Below are 24459 nucleotides of genomic sequence, written 5' to 3' on the forward strand. Positions count from 1 at the left end.
TGCCTGCCCCTCTCTATAACTGCTTTTCAAATATATATATTTTTAAAAAACACTGATAACTATAAAAATTACCTTTTTTGGCTGATGTTATGACTTAGGGGGTAAGCTGCTGTCTGTGACACCAGCATCCCATATGGATACCCATTTGATTCCCAGCTGCTATACTTCCAATCCAGCTCCCTGCTTATGGTTTGGGAAAGCAGCAGAACATGCCCCAAGGATTTGGGCCCCTGCACCCATCTGGGAGACCTGGATGAAGCTCCTGGCTTCTGCCTGGCACAGCCCTGGCCGTTGCTGCCATTTGGGAAGTGAAAAAAGATTTTCTCTCTCTCCCTGTAACTTTGTCTTTCAAACAAACAAATAAATCTTTAAGTAAATAAGTAAAAACGACTTTTGATTCTCATGCCATATTTTCCTCTTCTTCCCTCTGCTTTCCCTTTTCAGTGACCCCCCACCAAATCTTGGCCTCCCATGATAATACTGACACGTGGCTCATAGTGTTCTTTCTACTAACCCTGACCATCACCTTGGGGAATGTCAACATCTGGCTAATGATTCTCCCAAAACCCTGGCCTTGCAATTCCTTGGCTTCAAACTCAATGACCTTCATCTCTGTCTACTCCAGCCACTCAAAACAATGTAGTGGCTCAAAACTCAAGCACAGAAATTGGAAAAGAAAATTGCAGCAGTGAACAGAAAGCAAAGAGGAGACACAAACAAGGTGGAGGAGCCAGGATTTTTTCTACAGACAGGGTTGGGAAACTCAAAGTTCCTGTGGGTAGGTTCAATATGCTTTGTGTGATTTCAGTTTGTTTAAAACTTACTTGGTCTGATCAGAAATTAGGGCATTCTGGTTAATAAATCATTTTGCTTAGGGGTAGGCATTTAAACCGGCAGTTAAAATGCTGTTTGGGATGCCTACATCTCATATTGGAGTGCCTGGGTTCAAGTCTTGACTCTGCTTCCAACTCCAACTTCCTGCTAATGCACACTCTGCGAGGTGGCAGGTGATGATTTAAATCTCCCCATGAGAGACCCAGATTTGAGTTCTGAATTCCTGGTCTTTGGGGAGTAAACCAGAAGATGGTAAAGATCTTTATCTGTCTCTGTCTGTTTCTCTGTCTCTCTGCTTTTCAAATACAGTGAAAATAAATAAAAATTGAAAAAGAAAACCAAGCCACCATAACAAACATTACTACATATACAAAGAACACAACACATCCAAATCTCATTGAATACCATTTAAGCATTATCTGTTGAATGATAGCATCCCTTGCATTTACAGAGCACTTTCTCTTGTCTCATTTCATTCTAATCTCAAAAACAGACTTGTCCTGATTCTACAGTATCTCAGCCTCACTGTTGAGAAATCTAGACATCAGTGCACTGTCTGGCCTGACAGGAGTACCCTGAGATGCCACGGTGGGGCCAGCAGGAGGAGAAATGTGGCCAGCACACACAGAGCATCTCCGAGTGGAAGAGACAACCAGTTCTACAAGGTCCAGCTGACAAAAGTAGTTGCCCCTGTTGGATCTAAGCCAGGAGCTAGCAAATTTTCTTAAAGAGGCAGAAAGACAATACAAAAGAAGTGAGTATGACTACGTTCCAATAAAACTCTACTGATAGGCATTGAGATTTGAATTTCAGATCATTTCAAATATTATGAAATGTCACTCTTCTGATTGTCTTTCAACCATTTACTAATGTAAAAAACACTCCTAGCTTATAGCCAAACAGCTAGGGAACTGGATTTGACACAAAGGCCAAAATTTGCCAACTCCTGGTCTGTGCCAACACACCCATAAGGGAATTTGGGAACTGGCATTCTATTCACAGACAAATACTGACGACACAGCTGCCATTTGAATACGGACTCTGTGCTACAGACTGCATTATCATTTATTATTATTCAACCTTCATACAGCCATGCTGTAGCAGATTATTTCATCTTCACCAGCTGCAATTTATAGATGGGGGAAGCAGGATCTGGAAGCATGATCTGCCTGGGATCTCACAACCAGTGGCTACATGGCTACAATGAGCCCGTGCTGACTCTCCAGCACACGCACACATTTCTGGGTCTTTCACGCTGCCTCTCTACCCTCCTATCTCTTCCTGCTGTTTGACTGTTTGGACTGTTACGTCCACCTTCTCTGTGTTCTTTTCAAGATTTAGCTTCTTTTTTTAAAAAAGATTTGTTTTATTTATTTGAAAGGCAGAGTTAGAGAGAGAGAGAGATTTTCCATCCACCGGTTCACTCCCCAAATGGCCAAAACAGTTGGTCGGGGCTGGGCCAGGCCTAAGCCAGCAGCCATCCGCTGCTTTCCCAGGTGTACAGGCAGGGAGCTGGGACTCAAATTGGTGCCCATATAGGACTGCAGGTGTCACAGGCAGTGGCCCTACCCACTATACCACAATGCTGGCCTCAAGATTTATCTTCTTCTTGGCCTGGCAGTTGTTCAGGAAAGGCACTGGACACTTATCTCTTCAACTTTATCCAAATATATGGGGTTGGGTCATGGAGGCTTTAGCCAGGAGAAGGTGCCTTTCTTGGGGCAGATAGGAGTTGTTGGAATCAAAAGGTGAGTTTCCCCCACAGCCCTTGCAAAATGCCAAGCATCAAAACTAGTGAAACCAAGATCAATGTGAAGTCTAAAGGGTGGGAGGAGCATCCAGAAGGGAGGAGATTCCAAAAGTCAGGACAGGGCCGGCGCTGTGGAACAATGGGTTAAAGCCATAGTCTGCAGCGCCGGTATCCCCTATGGGTGCTGGTTCGAGTCCCGGCTGCTTCTCTTCCTATCTAGCTCTCTGCTATGGCCTGGGAAAGCAGCAGAATATGGCCCAAGTCCTTGGGCCCCTGCACCCACGTGGGTGACCTGAGAGACGCTCCTGGCTCCTGGCTTTGGATTGGTGCAGCTCTGGCCATTGCAGCCATTTGGGGAGTAAACCAGCAGAATGGAAGACTTACTTTCTCTCTCTCTCTCCTCCCCCTCTCTTTCTCTCTCTCTCTCTCTTCTTTATGTCTTTCAAATTAATAAAATAATTCTTTTTTTTTTAAAATTTTTTGACAGGCAGAGTAGACAGTGAGAGAGAGAGAGACAGAGAGAAAGGTTTTCCTTTTGCCATTGGTTCACCCTCCAATGGCCGCCGCGGCCGGTGAGCTGTGGCCGGCGCACCGCGCTGTTCCGAAGGCAGGAGCCAGGTGCTTCTCCTGGTCTCCGATGCGGGTGCAGGGCCCAAGCACTTGGGCCATCCTCCACTGCACTCCCAGGCCATAGCATAGAGCTGGCCTGGAAGAGGGGCAACCGGGATAGAATCCGGTGCCCTAACTGGGACTAGAACCCGGTGTGCCGGTGCTGCTAGGCGGAGGATTAGCCTGTTGAGTCATGGTGCCGGCCCAATAAAATAATTCTTTAAAAAACACACATACACAAAAGTCAGGACACAGGCACAGCTGGAATTGAAGGAAAGGGAAGCAAGTTAAGTCTCACTGGTCTCCCTGGATGGGTCAGAGAGCTCCGAGGTTTCCTTTAATTGTGGATGGCTTTTAGGGGCACTGGGCAGGTGGCCATGACTTGAGGGCACACAGAGCAGATAGGTTCGTCTTGGGGTTCCTTTCTTGTGCACAACAGTGTTCCTGGGTACCACCTGAATCTTCAACTCCACCTTATTCTTTTATTTATTTACTTGTTTGAGAATTAGAGTTACAGATTGAGAGAGGAAGAGACAGAAAAAAGGATCTTTCATCCCCTGGTTCACTCCCCAAATGGTTGCAATTGGCTGGGGCTGATCGGAAGCCAGGAGCCAGGAGCTTCTCTCAGCTCTCCCATGCAGGTGCAGAGACCCAAGCACTTGGGCCATCCTCCACTGCTTTCCCAGGCCATAGCAGAGAGCTGGATCTGAAAAGGAGCAGCTGGGACACAAATTGGTGCCCATATGGGATGCTGACAATGCAAGTGGAGGCTTAGCCTACTATGCCATAGCACTGGCTCCCACCTCATTTTTTTTTTCTTCCCCACATCATTCTTGATATCAACCCTAAAGGAGAATACAGAATAAACCATCCAAGTTATATAGAAAGTTGGAACTCACTCCTGGCAAGGCTGTGTCAAGGGGATGCTTTCAGCAGTACTGACACTGAGTCAGGCACTGCCAGTCCCCATTCAGCCGTCCTGGGTAGAGGGGGCTGCAGAAGTCATGAGATGAATACAATCCCAGCAGAGCAAATGGAGGACATCATGAAACCAAGTCTGAAGCCCTGGATAAACAACCATGTGAATAATTACAAGAAAATACTACACAGTTCTGGGGCCAGTGCTGTTGCACAGCAGGTTAAACTCCAGCCTGCAGCACCAGCATCCCATATGGGCACAGGTTCAAATCCTAGCTGCTCCAACTTCCAATCCAGCTCCCTGCTAATGCGCCTTGGAAATCAGCGGAGGATGGCCCAAGTCCTTGGGCTCCTGCACTCACGTGGTAGACCTGGAAGAAGCTCCTGGCTCCTGGCTTTGGATTGGCTCAGCTCTGGCTGTTGTGGCCATTTGTCTCTGTAACTCTTTCAAATCAATAAAATAAATGTTTAAAAATAAATACTATACAGTCCTGATCATAGTGTCTCCCCTGCCAGGTAAGTTTACTACACAGTTCTAAAAATGAATGTACTTCTCTCAATAATGTAAATGACTCAGAAATGGTGAGGGAACAGATTTGTAGAAGAATGTGTTCAGTATGAATGTCTCTATAAAGTTTATTGCATACAAAATTAAGTAGATGTTATCTAGAGGTACATACACAGGGGGTGTGGTCAATTGTGATGCCCTAAAATGGTGGCAACAATACTTCTGGTCTCATCTCTCTTCAAGAACCTTACCACTCTCCCAAGGCACTGGAGTCAATATCCCCTCCCTTGACTCCAGGTGAGACCTTGTGACTGCTCCAACTAACAGAGAGTATGGGACATTATGAGGTCTCTAAGTTTACCCCCACGAAGGGTGAAACAACTTCTGCTTGGTTTGTTCTCTTAGAATGCTCATCCCTGGACCTCACTCATCCTATGGTCAGGAATCCCAAGTTATATGCAGGGGCCTATGTGGAAAAGAATCAGGTCCCCAGTGCCTCAATCCAGCAGCAACTGGCGCCATCGAGAGTGTCGCTGTGGAAGCTGAGTGCTGCACTGACGATTTTTCCCTACAGAACTCTGAGCAAACCACAGATCTGTGAGAAGAAGAAAAAAGACTGCCTTTGTTTTACATGCTGAGTTTTTTCTTTTTTTCCAAAGACTTATTTATTTATTTGAAAAGTAGTGTTAAAGAGGGAGAAGGAGAGACAGAGAAAGAGAGATCTATCCTCTGGTTCAATCCCCAAATGGATGCAATGACTTGGGTTGGGCCAGGCCAAAGCCAGGAACCTGAAAATCCATCTCAGTCTCCCACATGGGTGCAGGGTCCCAAAGACTTGGGCCATCCTCTGCTGCTTTCTCAGGCCCATTAACAGGAAGCTGTATCAGAAGTGGAGCATCTGGGACTTGAACTGGTTCTCCTATGGGATGCTGGCAGTTTAATGATGCCAGCTCTTACACCCTAAGTTTTGAAGTGGTACAAAAACAGAGATCCAGAATATATGGTACAAACCCCACTGAGCAGCAAGGCAATAATAAACATAAAGTTTAAGATCATGGTTACTAATTAGGGGATGGGAAATAGGGTCACATGGGGAACTGCCTGCTATAGAACGTTCTAGACTGGTGGTAGCACCTACTCTGACAGTTAAGAGGTATGAAGCCACAAACCTTTCCCACTTCTAAGTAGCAGCTGTGCTGAGGGTGAGCAGCTCTTTCAGCATCAAAGAGCTGAAGAGAAACCCAAGCCCCAGAGGGAAGACAGTGTTCTGATGAGACAGAGCTGCTCTGTCAGGCCCAACCTGCCTGCCGCCCTTTCCGTGCAGGCCCGCGCTTTTCTGAAGGGCTAGAGGAAGACTGGCAGTAAACGTTCTCCTTAGGCAATGCTCTTTGGGTTGTTTAATCAACACTTACAGTTATCTGTTGACATTTTGGAAACAAAACCAAAAACTCTTGAAAGGACAAAGTGAGCTTTGTGCCTCTGAGCCGTTAGGGATATTCAGAACTGGTTGGGAACAGTGGAGAGAACACTGGGCACTTATCTCCCAGAGACAAAGTCTTTGTGTGCAGGCTTGGCTGTCTGTGAGACCATGGTGTTGGGAAACTTGGACGCTGATGCTCCCTGTAGGAGCTCCCCTACTCCTGTTGAAAATTTCAATTTGTGTGGAGCGAGCACGGATCAAGCAGTGAAGATGACACATTTGAGGCGTTAAGAAAACTGTGCTCCATCCTGGGGCTTCCCAAAAGGGCCAGCCTGGGGGGGCTCGTGTTGGAATTGAGCAGTTGGATCATTCTGGAAGCTGGGATCACATCATTTATTTCTGTTCCTCAAATCAGTAAAGGGCTGAAGGTGTCCTTCAGACAAGAAATAAGAGACTCGATGGTCTTCCCTAAAGACAGAGCAGATTGAAAGAGAAAGAAACGGGGCCAGCACTGTGGTTCGGTGGGATAAGCTGTGACTTGACACTGGCATCCCGTATCAGAGTGCCACTTTGAGTCCCAGCAACTCCATACTTCTGATCCAGCTTCCGGCTAATGTGCCCAGGAGTCAGCGAATGATGGCTCAAGTAGTTGAGTTCTACCACCCATGTGAGAGATCCAGATGGAGTTCTGGGCTCCTGGCTTCAGCCTGACCTAGCCCTGGCTGTTGTGGGCATTTGGGGAGTGAACCAGATGGAAGATCTCTCTTTCTCTCCTCCCCCCATTTTCTCTCTTTCTCCCCCCCCCCACCCCCATCCCTGTCACTCTGCCTTTCAAGTAAAATAAATAAATATTATTTTAAAAAAATGGATAGAACTGGTATCTGGCAGAGGCTGGGAAGTGAAAGAGTAGAAGAGGGAGAGAGAAGGGGGAGAATGCCAACTTGTTACCGTACAAAGTGTGAAGTAAAGAAACACCTCCTACAGTTAATAGAACAGGAAATGGGAGCTAAACTGTGTTCTTTGAAGTAGGAGACCAGTGGAAGGCCTAAGGATAGTGGCCTGACTATATTTAGAAGACTGAGGGGAGGAGGCAGGAGTGGGACAGAAGTGAGCTGACTCCTCTGCCATCATAGGAAGCCAATAAAAGCACTGAAGTTGTTAAGTTAATAAATAGCATCTATCTTATTAAGAAATACACAGGGCCAGCGCTGTGGCGCAGTGGGTTAAAGCCCCGGCCTACAGTGCCGGCATCCCATATGGGCACCAGTTCAAGTCCTGGCTGCTCTACCTCTAATCCAGCTCTCTGCCGTGGCCTGGGAAAGCAGTAGAAGATGGCCCAAGACCTTGGGCCTCTGCACCCACATGGGAGACGCAGAGGAAGCTCCTGGCTCCTGGCCTCAAATCGGCACAGCTCCGGCATTGCGGCCAATTGGGGAGTGAAACAGCAGATGGAAGACCTCTCTCTTTCTTTCTGCCTCTCTTTCTCTCTGTGTGTAACTCTTGACTTTCAAAATAAATAAATAAATCTTAAAAAAACAAATAAAATCTTTTAAAACATGTATACATCTTTCACATTAATTTATTTCTTACTCTTCTAATAAATAACTTTTGAAGATGAGTCCCTTCAGTTTCTCCTGAGGCACAAGAAGCTATCTTATAGGGTGAATACCCAAGGTGGTTATGCCTGACTAGAGATGCCCATCCCTCTCCATGCCCATCTACCTCTCAAAGACCCAGATGGGCAACTGGAGCAAGTGCACCCACTCAGATCCAGAGTTAGGAACCCTAGGACTCCTGCATGACTTCAAGAGTATTTATACCTCCCTATGGCATCAGCCTTCTCCATGCCAGTGCCAGCAGTCAACAGTCCTCCTGGATCCTCCACAATGTCCAGGACCCTGTCCAACCCTCAGACTAGCTGAGCTCCATTCGGGCTCCTATGTGTGCTCAGGTTGGGTTGCTTAGGGAGTTACTCAACATGTTCAAACACGAAAGTCTCTGGTCATCCAAAACAATCCATTATGACAAAGGAAAAACAGTGGGCATTTCACTACAATATACTCCAAATCAGGATAAAGATACATAGAACAGAGCAGAACATTAGAGTTGGAATTCACTTACGTATATTTAGTTCATCTATTCACTTCATAGACAAGAAACCAAGACACAGAGAGGTGAAGTCACTTGCCCAAGGCCAAAACCCAAATCTGATTCTTTTGTCTATACCAGAATTTTGTAAGGAAGATGAGGGATTGGCATTTGGCATAGCAGTTAAGATACTGCTTGAGGCACTGGTGTGCTGCTTCCTGGAGTGCCTAGGTCTGAGTCTTAGCTCTGCTTCAGAATCCAGCTTCCTGGAGGCAGTAAGGGATGGCTCAAGTACTCTAGTACTTGGGTTCCTGCCATCCACATGGGAGATCTGAACTGAGTTCTGGGCTTCTGACTTTGGCCTGACTGAGCCCTGACTGTTGAGGGTGTTTGGGGGAGTGAACCAACAGAACCAATTAGAACCAATCTCTCTCTTTCTCTCTCTCTCTCTCTCTTTTCTATGTCCACATCTGCCTTTCAGATAAAATAAAAATAAAACTTTATTTTAAAAAAGGAAGATAACTAGCATGTCTAAGGTTTTTTAGGTTATAGGTAAATAACAGAATCCCAATTTTAAGGCAAAAAAATTACTGGGATCCCAAGGCAGGAAGAGTGGTTCCTGAGGGGCCAGGCTTGCCTCTCCTTCTAGAGCTGACTAGAAGCCCTGGCTCTCGGCATCCAAACTCAGAAATGGGGGCAGAGAGAGGACTGGGGCCAGCATACACCTAAGCATGGAGGGGTGAATGATACAGCAGGGAAGAAAGGAGGGGAAGGATGCAGCGAAATTCCAACTTGCTCGCCAGGCCTTCGGGGCTACGAATAATGCCCGGGGCTCAGTAGCACTGCCCTCATTTTTCAAGCAAAGGGTGGCTAAGACTGCTAAGTAGGAGAGCTGGAGATGTGTGAAAATAGCAACTCTCCCTCCTCTTGGCTGAGGACCCTTTCTTTTCCTTTATGCTTCTCCTCTGCTGTGGGATTGATCCTCTTGGCTATGGGCTGGGACAGATCCCACTGATCTCCCATTTGCCTTCAAGTGATACAGATGCTTGCTACTCACATGTCTGCAGGCCTGTGGGCTTCTTCCATCCGTAATCCTGGCTCTCTGGGTCCACAGGCAACACTGAGAAGTGACTCACTCCCCTGTCTCAATGGCTCCATCCATTTCCTGTCATTTGGTCTCCATTCAGGAGTGCACCAAATCCAGTGTGTCCTGGTCCCCAAGAGCTGATCGCCAACTTTTTGAAATTTTGCATTTGATTGACAACATTGTTAGGTTGAAATCAGCCATTATGGGCAAATTTTTAGCACGGAAGTTGACAGATGCTACAAATCAGGCTCCCCTCAACTCCCAGCCTGTTGTTAAAACATTTATCAGCACATCATTGTCTCCATCTGTCCACTCCCTGTCTGCAAGATTTTTAAAGATGTTTATATGAAAGTTTATACTTAATTTTCAGTAATAAATATTCTTTAACTGTATTTATTATTATTATTTTTAAATTTTTACTTATTTGAAAGGCAGAGCAGCAGCAAGGGGGGTGGGGGTGAGGAGAAAGGTCTTCCACTTGCTGATTCACTCCCCAAATGCCCATAGCAGCCAGGGTTGGGCCAGGTTGAAACCAGGACACTGGAATTCCATCTGAGTCTCTCATATGGGTGGCAGGGACCCAAGTACTTGAGCCATCATCTTGTGCCTCCCAGAGAGCACAGCAGGAAGCTGGATCAGAAGCAGAACAGGGACTGAACACATCCAATGTGGGATGTGGGTATCTTTTTTTTGGACAGAGAGAGAGACAGAGAGAAAGGTCTTCCTTTTTCTGTTGGTTCACCCCCATTGGCCGCTGCGGCTGGCGCACTGTGGCCAGTGCACTGTGGCCAGCACACCACGGCCAGTGCACCGCGCTGATCCGAAGGCAGGAGCCAGGTGCGTCTCCTGGTCTCCCATGGGGTGCAGGGCCCAAGCACTTGGGCCATCCTCCACTGCACTCCTGGGCCAAAGCAGAGAGCTGGCCTGGAAGAGGGGCAACTGGGACAGAATCCGGCGCCCTGACGGGGACTAGAACCCAGTGTGCCAGGGCCGCAGGTGGAGGATTAGCCTATTGAGCCGCGGCGCCAGTGGGATGTGGGTATCTTAACCACTGAGCCAAATATATTTAACAGGGGCCATCATTGTAATGCAGCAGATTAAGCCACCACTTGTGATGTCAGCATCCCATTCACAGTGCTGGTTCAAGTCCCTGCTACTCGGCTTCCAATCCAGCTTCCTGCTAATGTGCCTGGAAAGGAAGCAGAAGATGACCTAAGTGCTTGGAGCCCCTTCCACCCATGAGAGACCAGGATGAAGTTCCTGGCTCCTGATTTCAGCCTGGCCCAGACCTGGCTATAGTGGCCATTTGGAGAGTGAACCAGTAATAGATGATCTCTCTCACTTTCCCTCCCTCCCTCCCTCCCTCCCTCCGTCCCTTTCCCTCTCTGTTGCTTTGTCTTTCAAATAAATAAATCTTTATATATATTTAATAGATTTTTAAATTTTTTACCTTCATTTACTTTTTTTTGAAAGACAGAGCACAGAGACAGAGAAAGATCTTTTATCTTCTAGTTCACTCCTCAAATGGCCACTAGAGAGGTCTGGGCCAGGCCAAAGTCAGGAGCCTGGAATTCCATCATGGCCACCCACATGGGTGGCAGGGGTCCAAATAAATGAGCCTTCATCTGCTGCCTCCACGGATGTACATTAGTAGGAAGCTGGATCAGAAGTAATATAGCCAGAACTCAAATCAGGCACTGTGATAAGAATACAGGCATCCCAAGCAGCACCTTGTGGTTTTTTTGTTTGTTTGTTTGTTTTGTTTTTTGTTTTTATTTTGACAGGCAGAGTGGACAGTGAGAGAGAGAGACAGAGAGAAAGGTCTTCCTTTGCCATTGGTTCACCCTCCAATGGCCGCCGTGGCCCGTGCACTGCAGCGGGCGCACCACGCTGATCCAAAGGCAGAAGCCAGGTGCTTCTCCTGGTCTCCCATGGGGTGCAGGACCCAAGCACTTGGGCCATCCTCCACTGCACTCCCTGGCCACAGCAGAGAGCTGGCCTAGAAGAGGGGCAACCAGGACAGAATCCGGCGCCCCAACCGGGTCTAGAACCTGGTGTGCGGGCACCGCAAGGTGGAGGATTAGCCTGTTGAGCCACGGTGCCGGCCAGCACCTTGTGTTTTTAAAAGATTTACTTATTTATTTGAAAGGCAGAGTTATAGAAAGAGAGAGGGGAAGAGACAGAGAGACATCTTGACCATCTGCTGGTTCATTCCCCATATGGCTGCAATAGCCGAAGCTGGGCCAAGCTGAAGCCAGGACCTGGAACTCTATCTAGGTTTCTCATATGGGTGGTAGAGGCCCAAGTATTTGGGCCATCTTCTCCTGCTTTCCTAGGCACATTAGTAAGGAGCTGGATTGGAAGTAGAGCAGTAGGACTCCAACTGGTGCTCCTATGTGATGCCAGCATTGCAGGCAGCAGGTTAATTTGTTGTGTGTCAGTGCTACCTCCTGCCCCCGCCCCCAACAAGCAGCAACTTAAGTCACTGCACCAAACTCTTGGTTGATTTTTTAAAATATAGATATAAAAGTAAGCTTTACCTCAAGTTCGGTGGTAATTTGAGGTGTAAAGTCTAAAGAACATGAATTGTTCGTGTGACTTGGCTCCCTCTAAGTTATAACACTTAAACTCGTTGCTTTGAATGCACACTGCCATCCGCTTTCCCTAAGCCCTTATCTCTGCTGGGGCTCCTATCTGGTTTTCCTGCCTCCAGCCTCCCCCTCCCTCAATACACCCTTCCTATCTCTATCAGGTCAATCTTTGGAAAGCCCTGACTTTGGTCACGTCTCCATCTGGGGCCCTGCACCAAGCTGCCAAATAGTTTTACCCCGGACCTGGTTCCCCGGCCTCCCAGCTGGTTTTCTATCTTTCAGTTACCCAGGAAGCCCCAATGATGAACTTGTAAGACTTTCCTCCTGGTCTTAGATATATGCGATTTCCTTTCCCCATCCCCTCTGACAATCAGTTTAAGCGGCATTTCACCCATGACACCGTCTGTCCCTTGGAACTCTCAGGATTCTGTGGCTGTGGCTCCTGGGTGTTCATCACAATCGTGACACCTCCAGGTAGACAACTGTCTACCACACCATTGCAACTGAGTGGTCCAGACCAGGGGTACCAGTTAATTGGTTAGAAATGTAAATTTTCAGGGCTGACACTGTGGCGTAGCCAGTAAAGCTGCTGCCTGCAGTGCTGGCATCCCACATGGGCCACGGTTCAAGTCCCAGCTGTTTCACTTCTGAACCAGCTCCCTCCTAATGTGCCTGGGAAAGCAGTGGAAGATGGTCTAAGTGCTTGGACCCTTAGGCCCATGTGGGAGACCTGGAACAAGCTCTTGACTCCTGGCTTTGGCCTGGCCCAGTCCTGATTGCTGTGGTCATCTCGGGGAGTGAACCAATAGGCGGAAGATCTGTCTTTGTCTCTCTCTCTCTAACTCTGCCTTTCAAATAAATAAATAAATCTTAAAAATAAAAAAAATTGTAAATTCTTGATGATTCCCCCACCTCAGGCCGGAATGCATCAGAATTCTGGGGTGGGTAGATGGGAGAGGTGGCTTCTAGATGATTCTACGTCATACTGGTCCTCTCTGCACCATTCCGTATGCTTGTCCTACTCCACGATCTCTATGGTGGCTCCTCATGGCAGTCTTCTTCCTGTTCACATTTACTTCCCTCGCTCTCATTCAGACTGCAGCAGCCTCCCCCTGTGAAGGGACTGCCTCAGCAAAGCTGTCGGAATGATTGCACCCACCCCAAATCACACTCCTTTTCTGTATTTTGCACACTGCCCATGTGTCCAGCCCCTGGGGCTCCCTTCTGCACTCAGCCAGATCCACTGCTCCTCCATCTCCTGAGTCAGATCAGATACCAGGTAAGCATCACGCACAGCTGTTCTGGCTGGCCCGGGGCAAAGGTCAGGGCTCAGAGTGCTGAAGCCTCACTTTACCAAGAAGGGCACCCCTACCCCAGTTGAAAGAACAAAATGTCATCCCAAAAGGCTCAGAGGATAGCATTTTCAGGGGGGCTCTCAGAACTGCAATTTGAGGAATGTAGATTCCAGTCGAATCCAGAATGTGTCCTATTAGGGAGAAGTTTAGAGGGGCCTTTTTCTTTTTCTTTTTGAAAGAGTTACACACACAGAGAGAGAGAGGTCTTCCATCCACTCGTTCACTCCTCAAATGGCCGCAACAGCCAGAGCTGGGCTGATCTGAAGCCAGAAATCAGGAGCTTCCTCTGGGTTCCCGATGTGGGTACAGGGGCCCAAGCACCTGGATCATCTTCTACTGCTTTTCCAGGCCATAGCAAAGAGCTGGATAGAAAGTGGAGCTGCCAGGACTTGAACCAGTGCCCATGTGGGATGCCAGCACTGCAGGCAGTGGCTTTAACCGCTACACTGCAGCACGAGCCCAAAGAGGGGCCTTTTAAGGGTAAAAAAAAAAAAGGATGTATAAGTGAATTACATAGGTTGTTTGTCAAGAATTACAACTGGAAGATAAGTTTACTTCTATAGCTCATTGGTCCAGGGTAAACCAGCTTAGACCATACCACTGTTGTAGGAAATCCCCAGGATGTTCCTCCTCAGAGAATAGCAAGTTCAGAGAGTGGTCACCACTGCACAGGACAGAGTCAGGGTCACACAACACAGTCAGTGCTATGGGTCTCACATATACATATACCCTTTTCCCAGATTCACAAACTGCTTATGTTTGGCTCCACTTACTTCATGGTCTTGAGTTTTGAGCTCCTGGTTTTCACTTGACTCAGCTTCAGCTGTTTCGGGCATCTGGGGAGTGAACCAGTGGGTGGGAGATTTTTCTCTGTCTCTGTCTTGCAAATAAAATGAAAATAAATAATAAAAGACTTTTAAAAAGCAAGCTGGGAACATCGCATGTCTCTTTACCTCTTATGTCTGAGACCAAGGACATTCTCTTAGGTAAATACAGTACAATTTTCAACTTTCGGAAACTCAGCATGATATTGTTATCTAAATAGTAGTCTAAATTCAAATTACAGTACTGGTCCCAATAACGTCCTTTACATCTTTTGCTTTTTTCTCAGCCCAGGTTCCAACCAAAGGCCATCCTTTTGTTTCATTTGGCTGTCTTGTTTTCTCAGTCTCCTTTAACCTGTTATAGTTAGCTCCTTAGTCTGTCTTTGATTTCTTGGACCTTGATATTTTTGAAGGGTGCCAATCAGTTGTTTAATGGACTGTTCCTGAATTTAAGTTTATCTTGTGTTTCGGGGTTTGAGTTAGGTAAATGTTTTTGACAGGAAGATCACAGCGATGATGTTGTATCCTTCTTGGCCAATCTTATCTCTGAGCCCATGACCACATTCTGTCTGCAATATTGGTAATGTGAGCTTTGATCTTTGTAGAGGCAGGAAACAGCTTCTTTGTGAAGGCTGCCCTCTGCTGGCTACTTTCCAACATTGCAGTTGTTATGCCTTTGGGATGCTGTTGGGCTTGACAAAGAGCCAGAGGCCCTGGAGTGATCTTAGGAAAATTATTCATCCTTTTTGAACCTCAATTTCCTCATTTGTAGAATGTGGATGATAGTCCCTGCCTGGCTTCCCTCTCAGGGTGGTTGAGGGGAAAGTTCTTACAAAGGTGCCTTTCAGGACTCACATCCAATATTTGCAAAATTTCCAATGCATATGTGGCTGCCACAGTAGAGCTGCCTTCTTGCCTGAGGTGTCCATGAACAAGCAGGCTCCTGAGTCACGGCTGTGAAGGAACCCAGGGCAGCCTCAGGGAGCAGGAAGTCTAGCCTGCAGAGTTTCTGTCCTGTGGGTCCATATGTGTGTCCCAGCTGGTCTTCACCCCAGCCCTTACACCCTACATCCAGGGGAGTTATGGCCACACAGCTGCTCCCAGGCTGGTGACACTCCTGGGGACAGAGTGCAGCCCTTACATATGAGCAGAACAGGTGCAGATGACTTCTGACACCTACCAAACCCTGGGTGAACCTGTCCTCTTCACAGGTTTGGCCAAGGGGCTTTTCCCTACACTAACCTGGAGATTCTATTTTCAGATGGAGTGCAAACCTGACCTGACCCTGACCTTGGGTTTCTGTTCACATTTCTTCGTGTCCTTCTCAGAAGCTTCAGTACCCACACATTTCTTCCTCCCTCCTTGCGTGTCTTCTTCCCTGCTTCTAACAAATGTATTTTGAGTACCAACTATATGCCAGGCCCTGCATTGGTGTCGCTTGGAAAGCAATGATGCAAAACCTGCCTCAAAGAACTGATATGTGGGTATTTCCAAAAGCTCATGGAAAATAAAATTAAAAGATGAGTTTATTTTGGTGCAAAGTATGTTTGAAATCTGCATATATGAATCTTCAAAAAGCTCACGGAAAACAATTATTATGGAAAAACTATGCATGGATTTCAAAATTATTTGCACCAAAGTAAACTTGCCTTTTCATTCCATTTTTCATGTGTTTTTTGAAGTGTCCTCATAGTTTGCTGAGTGAGGGAAACAAGGAGGGCGAATGGGGTCCTCGTGCCCTCGGAGGCGGGCGTGTCCTGTCCCACAGCGCCTCTCAGCCACTCTCGCTACCTCCCAGGGAGCCAGGGAGCCCAATGCCTCCCCATTATGCCTTACATTGATGTCGTGTTCTCCCTGGACACCGGGCTACGTGGAGAAGTTCAGAGAAGGAGAACTATGAGAAGTAGATCAAGAAAGAGAGGAGAGAAATATTTCTCAATGTGAGTCAAAGTTTTACTTTCTTCTCTTACTCAGATTTACTCTTCAGAACAGAAGTATCTGTGGTAGTGAACTTGAGCTTCTCTCTGACGGGTCTTCTTATTTGGGGGATCTTGGGACTCTTGAGACTTGGTGAGGCCACACCACTGTGGACCTGTGAGCATGTTGAGCTCACACACAGCTCACACAGGAGTCTTGCACATAGCAGATGATCGGCACACGGTGAATTATGAAGCAAACCTCACCTCGTAAAGCTGGCACTGAAGAGCAGGCTGTGAGGGTCAGGCTTTGCAGGGTGGAAGCAGCCGCTGGCCCAGCTTCCCCATCAAATGAGGGAGGAACATCACTTCTCTCCCACGAGTCAGAGTCTATTGCCTGGTTCTTTCTGCCTTATAGGCTGCTTCTGAGGGGAAAATGAAGGGAGACACAGGACAGGGCTGCATGCCATTTGTGTGGAGATGCCCTCTGCACCAACAGATGTCTGGACCAGAAGCTATGACTGAGGGAGGACAGTGTGGTAGAGCAGCTGAAGCTGCCACTTGGGATGCCCACATTCCATACTGGAGTGCTGGTTCAAGTCCTGGTCACTCCAATTCCCACCCAGCTCCCTGCTGGGGCACCTGGGAAGCAGCATTAAGTTCAACTCCTTGAGTTCCTGCCACCCATGTAGGAGACCCAGATGGAGTTAGCTCCTGGCTTCCTCCTGGCTCAGCCCTGGCTGTTGTGGCCATTCGGGGAATGAACCAGCAAACAGAAAATCTCTTTCTCTTTCTCTCTTTCTGTCACTTTGTCTTTCAAATAAATAAATAAATAAATCTCTAAAAAGAAACTATGAAGGAGGACTCACTTTCTAATGTAATTTCACAGTGGTTGCCAGGAGCAACCACGCTTGTCTCCAACTGGTTAAGAGACAGAACAAAGTGCTCCTTATGCAGCAAAGATCAAGGCTTGTGTGGGCTTTGCCTTGACCCCATTCATACCTTCCCTGCTTCCTCATCCACTCTGAGAATGCTCTATGCGAAGGGTGCTGGGGAAGAACATGAAGGAGGCTCACAAACACATCAAAGCACGTGCATAATCAGGTAATCCTGCTGTGCCAAGGCTGACTGCTATTTATGAAAGTAAACTAGAAAGTGCCATAAGAATCAGAACCATGTTGTCTCGTTCACCAATGTGCAACAGAGCATAGTACCATATCTGCCAAACGGGAGGTGCACTGTGTAAACCAGGTGAAGTGGGAGCCCACCATGACTTAATTTGTTCTACCATTATTGTATAACTTTTGTTCAGGAACCAACAGAATAAAGCTTTATGTTTTCTCATGCCCATATCCTCTAAGCAGTGCTTGGAAATTATGCTGAAATTCCTAGCCTTGCTTCCATTGGCAAGTCACAAAATCCTTTAGAAATTGTTTAAACAAGCAAGTGATGGTAATATGGAAGGCATTTCAACTATTGCCCACCAAGTTCTTGATTGACAATGTCAAAACAACCATCATAGCTAGAGCTAAGATATTCGGGAATGCAACAAAAATGAAGACAGAACAAAACAGAATCCTCTAAACTATGTCATCTATAATTACAAAAAAACAGGTGCTAACTTGTAATTCGCTGAAGTACCGAAACTGCCTTTAGGGGCAGGTGAGCAAACAGTATATCTGAAACTAAGAAGAAAAACAAAACAAAATAAAATAAAGCTATCATAATAGAACTCGCTTGTCTGTCCTGAGACCAGGAGGGCAATACCTTCCTGGATTGTTCCACAACATTTACTTCTCAACCATCTGTTTCCCTGCCCGCCTCCTCCCTATCTCCTTCCTGTGGAAGCAACGCTGTTCTGGGAACAGGAATCCCTGCTGCTGCTGTATGTTATCTTTTCAACTTCCTGTCATGCTTCTGCAGGCACCTGACTTAGCCTTATATATGTGACAGGCGCTTGCATGCATGAGAGGAGAAACGAGTGGCAGGAGCATCACAGCCGGGCCTGAAAGGAGTCACCCCTGAGTGGCAGTATCTGGGGGGACATTGAGGTCTGGCATTGCTCCTTGGTTCTGGGAGCTGAAATCCCAGCATTCCTGGCAGGTCTCTCCCACAGCTTTTGAAAGCTACCATTTATGGAGCACTGTGCTAAGTGCTTCATATGTAGTATTAAATGACCTCATTAATTTAACGTCAGAGCCACTCATGAGATGATTTTCACTTTCCTTTTACAGATGAGGGAATGAGTCTCAGAAGGATAGGGTGGCTTGGCCTTTCTGTACCTCAGAAGTGGCAGGGGTGGAACTTGAGGCCAGGTGGCCCCTCCAGCCTGTAGCCTTCTCTACTGTGCCTGTCAGCCTTCCCTGGGGGCCTCCTGACTTTGCTGGCAGCATTCCTGTCTTTACTGCTCTTCCATCTCCCCCTTATCTATTGCTGGCTCACTTCCCAGGTCAAGGCAGACACCTGTCTAAAAACCACATATTGCACTCTTCAGCTTGGCTTTCAAAGCCCTCCACAGTTTGACCCCACTGCACTCCTCAGCCCACCCTCCGCAGCCCCAAGCCCAGACGCCTTTCTACAGCCAGTCTGCTCTCGATCCTGCAGGCCCTGTGCAGTGCCCCTGCAGCACCCTGCCTCCTGGCACTCCCTGCCCAAGGAGTTCTCCCCAACTCGGCTACTTGGGTCTGTGCCCACCACATTCACCTGCTCTGCCCTCCTGGCTCTACTTGGCCCAGGGAAGCTTCCTTGCCTCCCTGAAGTTCCTCAGTCCACCTGGCCTCCGTGACTGCTCCCTCCTTTCGGGTAAAGCTTTGGTTCTCTGGCCCTGGTCTGGCTGTTAACCACGAGCCACTTTATGACACCCTTAACACCACTGACTTTGCTACTTAATGCTTTCCACAGTTGTACTATAAGCTCCTTGCGTGTCGATTGGCTCTTTTTATGCTTTGTGATATTTCCCTTAACACTTAGCTCAGTGCTTTGCACACAAAAGGGTTCAGAAATATCTGCTGGTTCTATTTGATGATATTCATGCCAGGTTGATGTCAGCACCCTCAGCCAGGACCAGACTCAAATACAAGTGTCAAGGTGCTGACAGGCCTTGGACAGGGCCTTCAGTACCTGCCACCTGCCTCTCGGGACCTCCCTGACCTTCCAAAAGCACAATACCTTGATCTATGCCTGGTACACAAGACCGTCAACTAAAGCTGACCCTCGACTTGTGTCATGCTGTGCACCTGAGCTAACAGTCCATGGTCATGGCAGTGTGTGTCTCCAGAGCTGAATTATCTGAGCTTGCATCCCAGTTCTGACACTTTTCACCTGTGATCTGAGCAAGCTACGTAATCACTCAGGGCCTCAGTTTCTTCCCCTGTAAAGTGGGGGCAATAGGACCTTCAATCACTCATCAACTACTCATTGAGAGCTGGACATTTATTCTATCATGTATATTTGCTCTGTTAGGTATTGTTCTGGGTGCCGGCATAAAAAAGTTCTCACAACCAGGGAGCATACATCGTGGTGGAGAGACATGGACAAATAATGAAGTAAACACACAGAATGTGAAGGAGTGCTAAGTGCTATGCAGGATAATAAAGTGGGTGGATGAAGAATCAAAGATTTTTAATTAATTAATTAATTAATTGGAAAGGCAAGCTGAGAGAGAGAGAAAGAGAGAGAGAGAACCATCTTCCATCTGTTGGTTCACTCCCCAAATGACCACAACAACTAGGGTCAAGCCAAAGCCAGGAGCCAGGAACTCTATTCTGGCCTCACACATCAGTGGCAGGGGCACAAGCACTTGGGTCATTTTCTGCTGCCTTTCCAGGTGTATTAGCAAGAAACTGGATTGGAAGTGGAGCAGCCGGGACTTCAACTGCTACTCTGATATGGGATGCTGGCATTGTAAGCAGCACTTAACCCACTGCATCCCAACATTAGCCCCCTGAAGGGTTTCTTCCTTTTCTCTCTCACTCTCTCACTCTCGCTCTCATTCTTGCAAACTGTAGTGATTTTAAATAACATGGTAATGATACAGGCAGGTAGCTAGCCAGGAGGTCACCAGCTCTTCCCTACTCCACTCAGCACCCCTCTCCTTTGTGCTGCAGAAACAGCTATTTCTACAAAATTGTCACCTGCAGTGCATGCTGGCTGAAATAACCTAACATGTCCCTGAGTGACCCATAATTAATTATAATAGAATTACCATGACTGACATTCCTACTCCATTTATGCACCTGAAGCCATGACATTTCCGAGACTTCTGAAAAATGCAAGATGCCCCAAACACTGCCCTTTATGAATAATTCACATAACCAAGCCAAACGGCCCTTATGAGTATTCAACTCCTCTAGACCATATAAAGGGATAACTCCAAACCTCACTGGACACAGCTCATGCTTGAGAGTGCTCACAGTACTCCCTCTTGAGAATGTACTTCTGCTTTGTGATAATAAACCTTAATCCTCTGTTGATCTCTATCTTTATCTCACTTTAAATTATTTATTTTTTTTTTTTAAATTTTTTGCCAGGCAGAGTTAGACAATGTGAGAGAGAGACAGAGGGAGAGTTATAGACAGTGAGAGAGAGACAGAGAGAAAGGTCTTCCTTCCATTGGTTCACTCCCCAAATGGCCGCTACGGTCGACGCTGCTCCAATCCAAAGCCAGGAGCCGGGTATTTTCTCCTGGTCTCCCATGCGGGTGCAGGGCCCAAGCACTTGGGCCATCCTCCGCTGCCCTCCTGGGCCACAGCAGAGAGCTGGACTGGAAGAGGAGCAACAGAATCTAGTGCCCCAACCTGGACTAGAACCCGGGGTGCTGGCGCCACAGGCAGAGATTAGCTAAATGAGCCATGGTGCCGGCCTAAATTATTTCTTAATCGGAGACAAGAACCTGGATGCAGTCAGCCAACAACATCTTTGGCGAGCCAGCCAGGAGGTGAAAACCCACCCCAAAATTGGCTGGTGAGTCTTTCTCCTAACTCTTGCCTCCTTTGTACTTGAAAGTCTTGGTTTTTTTCTGTCTTTTTCCCCTTCTGTTCTGACCCACTACAGACTAACTCTTCTTAACCCAACTATGTCTACTTCCTCTAATAACTGTTGGAGGTGGGAAAGCCAAGAACCAGCACTGTGCAGATCAGATACCACTGGTCCTTTGTGAAGAAGGTATTTAAGAGTGGTTGTGACTTACTTCCAGGTTGTATAATGACCAGAGGTGTTCTCCTTATTTCTACTGCCATCTGGCTATGGACATTCCACATTGCTTGACCTCTCACTTAATGCCTTCTAAAACTCCAGCCTTTTTGCTCCTTAGGGATGTGATGAGTCCTCCCCATCTCTTACAAGCCCCAATTATCTTTCATTTTCAACTAACCCACTGCCTCCACCCTACAACCTGATCTGTTCCCCTCTACTCGAGAACAGTCTGGCTGGGATCACAGCAGGACCTGCTACCATCCAGGTATAGGTAAATTTTGTCCTTTTGAAGAGAGGCGGATAGCCAGTGTTGTGGCACAAGAAGTTTAGCAGCTGCCTTCGACCCTGGCATCCCATAACAGAGCTCTGGTTTGAGTACCAGATGCCTCATTTCCAATCCAACTCCCTGATGATGTGGTGGAGAAAGCAGCAGCAGAAGGCCCAAGTACTTGGGCCCCTGACACCCAAAAAGGAGACCTGGATGCAGTTCCAGGTTCCTGGTTTCAGCCTGGTCCAATCCTGGCTGTTATGAATATTTGGGAAGTGAGTTAGAGGATTAAAGATTGATTTCTCTCTCTCTCTCTCTCTCTCTCTCTCTCTCTCACACACACACACACACACACACCTTTCAAATAAATAGTCATTTTCTTTAAAAGGGAATACAGTATGTGTCCCCTTTTTCAGAGACTGACTTAAATCAATGTAAACTAGCTAGGGAAGCTTTCAGAATACCTTACCAAATTTACTGAGGACCGTTAGGCCCTAACTCTAATCTCTAGTTCAAACTCTACAGCAAGTACAAGGGAGGGATTCTAGAGATTAGAGAACACCAATGGCTAATAGCAGGATGCCTTACTAAATACCAGGTTCTTGTTTTAGATTCACCGGAAGTAACTCTCAAAGTTACTCTCTAAGTACTCGTCTGCCATCTGAAAATACTGAAAACCTGGCCATAGACCATGGAGCAGGTGTACTCTGGGAGAGCGGATCTACAGGATGAGCCTCTGGAAAACCTGGATACTGAATGGTTCACTGATGGCCACAGCTTCACAAAGGAAGTTATTAGAAAGGCAAAACATGCCATGGTAGAGCTTATCCTCATTGTAGAGGCCCGGACATTACCACCTCACACCTCAGCTCAAACGGCCAAACTTAAGACCTTGGTTAGAGCATTGAAACAAGGGAAAAGGGCTGGCACTGTGGTGCTGCAAGTTAAACCACAGCTTGTGATGCCAGCATCCCATCTTGGAGTGCCAGTTCAAGTCCTGGCAGCTCTGCTTCTGATCCAGCTTCCTGTTAGTATGCCTGGGAAAGGCAGCAGATGATCATCCAAGTCCTTGGGTCTCTGCCACTTAAGTGGGAGATCTGCATGGATTTCCTGGATCAGGGTTTCAGCATGGCCCTGCACTGGCTATTGTGGCCATTTGGGAAATGAACCAATGGATGGAAGAACTCTCTTTCTTTCCCTGTCACTGTCTTTCAAATAAATTAATTAAAAAAAAAATAAAACAACCTGGGGAAAGGTCAAAGAGTCAATATCTATACAGACTCCAAATATCCATACAGACTTACTTGCATTGCACTCACATTTGGCAACTTGGAGAGAAAGAGGCCTAATGACTGCAAAAACAAGCTCTCCCATTAAACATGGCCAAGACTTTGGCCTCTCTTTTGGACAGTTTAGGAGCGTCTGGAGGCAGCTGCTATTCACTGCAGGGAATATGAAGGGGAACAGACATATCATCAGAGGAAATGCACTGGAAGACCAGGCAACAAAGAAGGCTACCATGCAGGAGGTTCTGGAAATAGCTCTAATACATCAACCTCTAGGGACAGAAGTACCAACTGTCTCATGCTTGATATGAAATGGATCCAGCAATGAGGTTACACTAAAGATCCCAATAGACGTAGATTTTAGACCATAAAATCATGTTCCCAGGGGCTGGCGCTGTGGCGCAGCGGGTTAACACCCTAGCCTGAAGCACCAGCATCCCATATGGGCGCCAGTTCTAATCCCGGCTGCTCCACTTCTGATGCAGCTTTCTGCTGTGACCTGGGAAAGCAGCAGAAGATGGCCCAAGTCCTTGGGCCCCTACATCTGTGTGGGAAACCGGAAGAAGCTCCTGGCTCCTGGCTTCAGATCAGCACAGCTCCAGTCGTTGCGGCCAACTGGGGAGTGAACCATTGGATGGAAGACCTCTCTTTCCCTCTCTCTGCCTCTCCTTTCTCCGTGAGTAACTCTGACTTTCAAATAAATAAAAATAAATCTTTTAAAAAATTTTTAAAAATCATGTTCCCAATGGCCTCTCAGTGGAAGACTGTCAAAGAAATGCATGACTCCACCTGGGAGAAAGATCCTAATTCAGATACTCTCTTTTATCTTTGGAAGAAAAGAACTGCATATTATTATAAAGAAAATGACTTGATCTTATACCCCTTTGTCTAAAAAATAACCTAGAAGCTGGCACTGTGGCATGGTGGGGGGCTAGGCCTCCTCCTGCAGTGCCAGCATCCATATGGGCATTGGTTCATGTCCCAGCTATCCTTCTTCTGATCCAGCTCTCTGCTATGCCTTGGGAAAGCAGCAGAAGATGGCCCAAGTGCTTGGGCCCCTGCACCCATGGGGAAGACCCAGAGGAGGATCCTGGCTCCTGGCTTTGGATTGGCCCAGCTCTGGTCATTGCAGGCATTTGGAGAGTGAACTAGCAGATGGAAGACCTTTTTCTCTGTCTCTCCCTGTAACTCTACCTCTCAAATAAACAAATAAACGTTTTAAGAAAAATGAGCCTAGGGGCCAGCACCATGGTGCAGTAAGTTAATCCTCTACCTGCAGTGCTAGCATCCCATATGGGCTCCAGTTCTAGTCTGGGCTGCTTCTCTTCTGATCCAGCTCTCTGCTGTGGCCTGAGAAAGCAGTGGAAGATAGCCCAAGTTCTTGGGGCCCTGCACCTGTGTGGGAGACCCAGAAAAGGTTCATGGCTCCTGGCTTCAGATTGGCTCAGCTCTGGCCATTGCAGCCATTTGGGGAGTGAACCAGCGATTGGAAGACCTTTCTCTCTGTCTCGCCCTCTCACTGTAACTCTACCTCTCAAATAAATAAATAAAATATTAAAAAAAAAAAAAAAAGAACCCTGGCCTCCACACCAAGCACCTCCCTTACTCACTCCTATACAAAGCAAAGGAACCTATACTAGTGAGAATTAGCAGACTTCACTAACATGGCCTCAGAAAATAGTCACAAATATTTGTTAGTCTTCATTGATATTTTCTCTGGATAGGTAGAAGTCTTTCCAACCTGACCAGAAAAGACAAAAGTATCCAAAATCTTAGTAAAATAACTTTACATTTTGGGGTCCTAAGTCTCCT

At 47.0% G+C, this 24459-nt stretch overlaps 1 long non-coding RNA gene across 1 annotated transcript in view; it reads right to left on the bottom strand.

The window, feature by feature from the left end:
* LOC133759953 (uncharacterized) overlaps positions 1–24459 on the bottom strand; it is a 103527-nt gene that overhangs the window by 59936 nt on the left and 19132 nt on the right. The window contains exon 3 of the long non-coding RNA XR_009865941.1: positions 13934–14040. This is a non-coding gene — a long non-coding RNA (uncharacterized LOC133759953). The remainder of the gene's footprint in view (positions 1–13933; positions 14041–24459) is intronic.

Source organism: Lepus europaeus, chromosome 5, assembly GCF_033115175.1.
Source record: "Lepus europaeus isolate LE1 chromosome 5, mLepTim1.pri, whole genome shotgun sequence".
Taxonomy (NCBI): Eukaryota; Metazoa; Chordata; class Mammalia; order Lagomorpha; family Leporidae; genus Lepus; species Lepus europaeus.